The following is an 8,443-nucleotide window of genomic DNA, read 5'->3' as shown; positions in this document are numbered from 1 at the left end:
AGCCCTTGGTTTACTCTAATTTTCTAAAACTTACATGAAAAGTTTGTCCATGTCTTGTCACCTCTGCATAGAGTTGTCATTCTACTTTGAATCATGCAAGAGATCTGTCTAATAACCATCTGGCTATTTACTGTCAGCACTCATCCCTCAGCATCTGTTAAGTAGGAGATTCACTTGTACACATGTCATTCCAAAGCCCACTAACCTAAGGGAAGAGGCATTAGGAAGGGGAGGCGTTTGGCTAAGTTGATGAAAGATGGACCCCCATTACGCTGCCATCTGTGTCACAGGGCTTGTTGCAATTCTTCTGTGCTCATCTGTTGATTTAGACATTAATATTGTTTGACACCTGAAATTTCTGATTTTCTGACACCTGTGTCAGAAATAAATCACTGGCTCATTTTTTTACCTAAATGTCATTGATTCAACCATGCAAACATATTTGTACACTCCTCATGTGTTTGAAAAGTGACCATTTTAACTGAATAGCTGCTTGGAAAATATTGGGCAACATAGAATCAATGGCTATAAAAATAACTCTTGTATTGATAGCTTTAATAAAGTTTTTCACTGAAACCACTTTGATGACTTATTCCCCATAGTTGACCTTAGAGCCCTACAGGTACACAGATGAGATGTGAGCTGCCAAAGTACACAGTAGCAGTCAACAGTAATCCAGGTTATCACAGGCAGCTCTTTTCAAGCCATGTGATTATCTAAATACTTGCAGCTGAGATCATACTGTTAGAAATGACTCACTGAACAGCTGTCACTTCACTTCTGAAAGAGCAGTTTCCAATAGAGGAATCTTTAAAAGCTCATCTGTGACAAGAGAAAAACTGGATAGGATATATTAAACTTTGATAGAGACCCAGATAACACCAATGTAGTTTTGCATTGTTCAAATTCCTTAAGCACCACTTAAAGTAACAAAAAATCATCTGCTAAATTAACCCAACACTTAGATACATATCTTGGTGGTTATCAGCTTCTTATCTGCTAGTATAGAAATTTAGGTAAATTGTCACATTCAGTGCTTAATGTGAATCATTAAGTCTCTTCTCAGTCACTTCTTAGATCTCATGTTCATTTATTGTGTTTCACCCACTGCTACCATTCCAGAGTAAACTGTAGTTACTTTATCTCTAATCCTACTAACTGGATTCCTCATGTCAATTGAACTCTCTTTTATTTCCTTCAGACTGAAGCCAGAGTTCTCTTTTCATAACACAAATCTAATAATTTTATCTGCCTCTTATGTGTGCATGCCCATGTGCACACACACACACATTATTAAACCTTATTACTTGTTTCTCATTGATCTCGGGGTAAGCACCAACATCTTTCCACAGTCTCTAAGGCCCTGAATGACCTGGACCATACCTGGATCTCCAAACTCATCTGGTGCTTTCCCTCCATCCTTCCCTCCCACAGCCACACAGCCCTTTCCCCAATTGTTCATGCCTTCTTCGCCATGAAGCTTTGTGGATGGTGTTTCCCCTGAAGACTCTATCAACCCCACAGTTAATGCTCACTCCTCCTGACCATCTCAAGCATCACTTCCTTTGGTGTCACTTTGGCGGCACATATACTAAAATTGGAACCATATAGAGAAAATTAACATGGCCCCTGGGCAAGGATAACATGCAAATCCATGAAGCGTTCCATATTTTTCTCACAGACTTAGAGACGAATTTATGGTTACCAGGGGGGAAGGGTGAGAGGGACGGATAGATTGGTTGTTTAGGATTGACATGTACACACTGTCAAGGACCTACTGTATAGCACAGGGAACTGGGCTCAATACTCTGTAATAACCTAAATTATTTTCTCATAATAATTTGAAAAAGAATAGATACATGTATATGTATAACTGAATCACTTTGCTGTACACCTGAAACTAACACAACATTGTTAATAAATGATACTCTAATATAAAATAAAAATTTAAAAAGCATCACTTTTTTGGGAAGCCCTTCCTGCCTCTACTCTCCAGATTTGAGTTCCTCTGTAAAATCTTCTCAGAGAACTGAATTTCTTTCCTTCAGACCATTTAATTTAGAGTAAAATAGCTTATTTATTATTGTGTTTATTTAATTATATCTTCTTCACTACACTTTTTCTTCACTAGAAAATAGGCTGATGTGTTTTCTTCTCTGTAAGGTTTTCCATTTTTATTACAGGGACACTAATAGAGTGGGTGCTCAAAATATATTTTGAATGAATGAATAAATGTGTCTTAATATAATGATGTGTCTTAATATAATGTTATATATTGTTACTAAAAGATCACATTTTTAATAACTTTCATATTTAGTATGAATCTAGAATTATACATTCAGTCTAGTTGATAGTTTTATTTATTTAATTTTGCGCAAAGGTATGCATTTTATTTATTTATTTTTAAACATCTTCATTGCAGTATAATTGCTTTACAATGGTGTGTTAGTTTCTGCTTTATAACAAAGTGAATCAGCTATACATATACATATATCCTCATATCTATATCTCCTCCCTCTTGTGTCTCCCTCCCACCCTCCCTATCTCACTCCTCTAGGTGGTCACAGAGCACCGAGCTGATCTCCCTGTGCTATGCGGCTGCTTCCCACTAACTATCTATTTTACATTTGGTCGTGTATATATGTCCATGCCACTCTCTCACTTTGTCCCAGCTTACCCTTCCCACTCCCCGTGTCTCAAGTCCAGTCTCTACGTCTGCATCTTTATTCCTGTCCTGCCCCTAGGTTCTTCAAAACCATTTATTATTATTATTTTTTAGATTCCATATATATGTGTTAGCATGCAGTATTTGGTTTTCTTTCTGACTTACTTCACTTTGAATGACAGACTCTAGGTCCATCCACCTCACTATAAATAACTCAATTTCATTTCTTTATATGGCTGAGAAATATTCCATTGTATATATGTGCCACATCTTCTTATCCATTTATCTGTTGATGGACACTTTTAGGTTGCTTCCATGTCATGGCTATTGTAAGTAGAGCTGCAATGAACATTGTGGTACATGACTCTTTTGGAATTATGGTTTTCTCAGGGTATATGTCCAGTAGAGGGATCGCTGGGTTGTATGGTAGTTCTACTTTTAGTTTTTTAAGGAACCTCCATACTGATCTCCATAGTGGCTGTATCAATTTACATTCCCACCAACAGTGCAAGAGGGCTCCTTTTCTCCACACTCTCGCCAGCATTTATTGTTTGTAGATTTTTTGATGATGGTCATGGTCAGTCTGATTGGTGTGAGGTGATACCACGTTGTAGCTTTCATTTGCATTTCTCTAATGATTTGTGATGCTGAGCAACTTTTCATGTGTTTGTTGGCAGTCTGTATATCTACTTTGGAGAAATGTCTATTTAGGTCTTCTTGCCCATTTTTCGATTGGGTTGTTTTATTTTGATATTGAGCTGCATGAGCTGCTTGTATATTTTGGAGATTAATCCTTTGTCAGTTGCTTCATTTGCAAATATTTTCTCCCATTCTGAGGGTTGTCTTTTTGTCTTGCTTATGGTTTCCTTTGTTGTGCAAAAGCTTTTAAGTTTCATTAGGTCCCATTTTTTAATTTTTGTTCTTATTTCCATTTCTCTAGGAGGTGGGTCAAAAAGTTTCTTGCTGTGATTTATGTCATAGAGTGTTCTGTCTATGTTTTCCTCTAAGAGTATTATAGTGTCTGACCTTACATTTAGGTCTTTAATCCATTTTGAGTTTATTTTTGTGTATGGTGTTAGGGAGTGTTCTAATTTCATCCTTTTCCATGTAGCTGTCCAGTTTTCCCAGCACCACTTATTGAAGAGGCTGTCTTTTCTCCATTGTATATTCTTTCCTCCTTTATCAAAAATACTAACTGATAGTTTTAAACATGCAAAAACTCAGGGGATATTTTTCCTGTGAATGCTACTTGAGGAGACTCTTGGAGAATAGATTTCTCTAATCAAGACTTGCCCGCAAAATAAGGCAGAAAGATTGGCAATGAACTTTGTACATCTTAATTTTGAGACTAAAACAGATGTGGCAACTGGAGCCTGGATATAATAAAAATGTTATATGACCTGACATCGTAGGATTGATATATATAATGAACAATCAAGGGGAGAGGTGAAAGAATGTGGAAGGAAGAACAGATTAATTGATTGCCTCATCTGAACAAGATGAACTGGGTAAGGGCAGAGGAATGTAGTAATTACAAAATTAATTGAGAGATTATAAATATTTTTGAATCAGGAAAATGAAATAAAATAATTCCCTTCTCTTCACTATTCTCCACTTCTGGAACCTCATTAACTTTTATTTGGTCTATCTCAATTGGGATTCTCAATCTCTCTTAACTTCTCTTTCATTTACTTTTCTATTTCATAATATTACGATATCATGTTCAGAGGATAGTTCTCCTTCTATCCCAAATAAATACAATTTCATTTCAGAATAAATTATAAATTATATTATAAATTGCTACTTCTACTAATATTCTGTTCACCTCATATCTTGAGATTTATCTTTTTTGAATGTAATTTGCACTTCCAAGATGTCCAATTGACTATTTTCATATTTTTTAGTCCTGTATTAATATAACAGCATTATTATTTCCTTAATTACTTATTAATTGTGTTTGTATAGTTATTGAAATTAAGGAAGGAAATTGGTTTCATTTATGAGTTAATATTATGGATCATGGATATAAAGTAATCTATGAAATGAAGAAACAGAAATTCTCAGCCAGAAAGGCCATGCAATCTTAGCTCATCTGGGAAATTTCACAACTTTTGAGGAATTCCACAGGACTTGGAGTTGAGTATTTCATTAGATCTTATCGAACTCTCAAGAGAAAAGAGGAGGCCCAAACTAACGTGACATTGTATTACAATTTCCTTATTATTCCAGTTTTTGCTTGTCATGTGGACAGGTAGTAACCATGGAGAACCAAATATATATTAAAAATTCACAAAAATGCCAGCCTTGTAGGAAAAATAGCTTATGTTAGGCCTAAAATTAAAAGCCATTCTATTGATTGTGAACAACCTAAGAGCTACATGTAAGCTCTTCTTGCTCAAACTTGAGGCTCATGAGGTCTGCATGTATATCATCTACAATAATCTGATTTCTTGTCAGACAGTTGAAGACTCTGCCTTGTCAAGCTGCTGTACATTTAATACAAGAAGGCTTAAAATTCACACAAGTGAGCTTTAATTCCAAATCTCCTGCAAGATATACCTCTCAGATTCCAAATATGATAGTATCTGAGCACATGACTTGGTATCAGAAGCTGCCAAGTCTATCTTGAATTCAGTAATAAACCTTTCTAAGTCAACCAGCATGTCAGTTTTTTGGCAGATATTATAATTTTTATCAATGTTGAGAAATGCATTCCCTTGAGGGTCCATTGTCAATGACACATATGGAAAAGATTAAAGCAGTCATCCCCTCCCCCACTGAAGAATAATGCCCAGGCAGATTCAGTCTCACACAGATCAGTGAAGTGAGAGCTCTGCCAAGATATTATATTTATTGTGAATAAGTGTTTTATTTTTTCAAATGAAATAAAGACATTAATTCTTCTAGAATTCTTGAAAAATAATTTTTAATGGATAAATTTCCAGGTTTATCTGTTGAATTTCTTCATTACCTATTTAAGAAATAATGATATTGTCCATTAAGTTTCCGTTGACTTGTGGAAAGTGGAAAGGAGGAAACTTAAGCTCATTTGCTCATGTTTTAGGTTTCAGTTTGGTTGAGTGCAGATATTTACTGAAAAAAAAAAATTCATAGATAAGTGACTCCTGTTATTATATTTCTGTTTTGAGCCTGTGTGACAGGAAAGCTAAAAAGTGAAAGTCATGTATTTTGTGAACCAGTAATGAACAATCAGAATTTGAAATTAAAAACACAATACATTTATATTAGAACCTCAAAATTGAAATACTTAGATATGAATCTAAAAAAAATATGTATACAAGATCTGTACTGGGGAAACTTTAAATCACTGATGAATGAAAACAAATGACTAAGTAAATGGAAAGATATTCCATGCATAGGAAAACTCAATATTGTCAAGGTACCAGATCTTCCAAGCTTGATCTATGCACTCAACACAATTCTAGTCAAAATTCCAGCAAGTTGTTTTGTATGCATTGATGTACAGATTCTAAAGTTTATTTGGAGACCCAGAATAGCTAACACAATATTGAAGGAGGAGAACAGAGTAGGAGAACTGACAACTCCAGATTTAAGGACTTACTATAAAGCTACAGAAATGAAGACAGTGTGATATTGATTTAAACAAAAAAAGATAGATTGATCGATCAATTGATGAAACAGAATAGAGAGCCCAAGATAGATCCACATAAATATAGTCAACTGTGTCAATGTAGGTTCATAGGTTGTAGCAAATGTACCACTTAGGGGTAGGCTGTTGATAGTGGGGAAGGCTGTGCATTTGTGAGGATGAGGGTATATAGGAATTCTCTGTACTTTCTACTCAATTTTCTGTGACCTAAAACTGCTCTAAAAATAGCCTATTTTCAAAAAATGTATACATTTTAATTTCATTTAATAAGAATGATCACAAAATAAAACATTAGAAATAGTAATTAATGAACTATAACAATATATTACAATTAAGGTGGTTTAAAGCTATGCAACAAAAAAGACAAAATTGCAATCATGAATATTTATTTTTAAAATAAAATTATTAGATAAACAAGAAACATTAGGTGGTGCTTAAATAGAAACAAATCATTGAAAAAATAAGGTATTAAGGTTAATGGTTGTGACTCACTTTACCTGTTGGGTTTTTTCTACCCTCAGATATGTCCTTCCACAACCCTGATTTACACATAATCCACACGTGGAGGGCAGCTGTCCATGGTTCAGCCTCCAGCACAATAATTTGCATCTGTGAAATCGGTAACCTCTAGACTCTAACTCTGGAGAAATCACAGGAATTGGTTTCATGGATTTAAGAGAACCTAAAATGGTTTTTCTAATGTATAACCTGAATATGAAAGTATTAATTGGCAAGAATAAAAATTGCCTGGGACACATGAAAAGATGCTCAACATCACTAATTATTAGAGAAATGCAAATCAAAACTTCAATGAGGTACCCCCTCACACCAGTCAGAATGGCCATCATTAAAAAGTCTACAAACAGCAAATGCTGGAGAGGGTGTGGAGAAAAGGGAACCCTCCTGCGCTGTTGGTGCGAATGTAAACTGGTGCAGCCACTATGGAAAGGAGTATGGAACTTCCTCAAAAAACTAAAAATAGAGTTGTCATATGATCTTGCAGTCTCACTCCTGGGTACGTATCCAGGCAAAACTGTAGTTTGAAAAAATACATGCACCTCGATGTTCATTGCAGCACTATTTACAATAGCCAAGACATGGAAGCAACCTAAATGTCCATCGACTTTTGGATGGATGGATAAAGAAGATGTGGTACATATATACAGTGGAATACTACTCATCTATAAAAAAGAATGAAATAACACCATTTGCAGGTATGTGGATAGACCTAGAGATTATCATACTAAGTGAAGTAAGTCAGAACGAGAAAGACAAATACCATATGATATCAGCTATATGTGGAATCTAAAATATGACACAAATGAACTTATCTATGAAACAGAAACATATTCAGACACAAAGAACAGACTGGTGGCTGCCAAGGGGGAGAGGTGGTGGGTGAGAGATAGATTGGGAGTTTGGGATTGGCAGATGAAAACTATTATATAGAGAAAGGTTAAACAACAAGGTTTTACTGTATAGCACAGGGAAGTATATTCAATATCCTGTGATAAACCATAATGGAAAAGAATATGAAAAAGAATGTGTGTGTGTATATCTATATATATATATCTATATCTATGTGTAGCAGAATCACTTTGTTGTACAGTAGAAATTAACACATTGTAAATCAATTATACTTCAGTAAATTTAAAAAAAGAATACAGGTGCACACATTTGGAGAGAGTTCCAAGCTAGAGATGTAGTTAACGGAGTCAACATCATTTCAATAGGTGAAGTCCAAGGGCAAATTAAATTTCTCAGGAATAACCGTTCAATGAGAAGAGGACCAAGATCCAAATCCCTGAATTAAAGTGTATCCATTTAAAGACAGACCATGAAGGAAAAAAGGAGGGGAAGCAGAGAAATAGAGTGTATCAGAAGGAAAAAGGAAAAAGAAACTGATGGAAATGTTTTAAGTCACAATTCTGCAGAAAAAGCAATATTAGGACTAAAATAAGCCAGATGGCTGTGGATTATGAGGACAAAAATTAGATTGGAAAGGAGTGAAGAGTAAGTGAAAGGAAAGTAAGTGGGGACAAGTAGAGACCATTCTTTCATGGAGCAGAGGAGAGATATTTGTAAGAAAATATGGCCAAAAGAGTATTTGTTTATTTTCAGAAGAGTGATAATTAAATAAGTTTAAA

At 35.0% G+C, this 8,443-nt stretch overlaps 1 non-coding gene across 1 annotated transcript; it reads left to right on the top strand.

Annotated features, from left to right (window-relative positions):
* The first annotated feature begins 1,568 nt into the window (after window positions 1-1,568).
* Window positions 1,569-1,674, top strand: LOC136125256 (U6 spliceosomal RNA). The gene has a single exon (XR_010656023.1). It is a non-coding gene; the product is annotated as a U6 spliceosomal RNA (small nuclear RNA).
* The last annotated feature ends 6,769 nt before the right edge of the window (window positions 1,675-8,443 follow it).

Source organism: Phocoena phocoena, chromosome 6, assembly GCF_963924675.1.
Source record: "Phocoena phocoena chromosome 6, mPhoPho1.1, whole genome shotgun sequence".
Classification (NCBI taxonomy): Eukaryota; Metazoa; Chordata; class Mammalia; order Artiodactyla; family Phocoenidae; genus Phocoena; species Phocoena phocoena.
The sequence above is the reverse complement of the archived record's forward strand: the minus strand, read 5'-3'. Positions and strand labels throughout refer to the sequence as shown.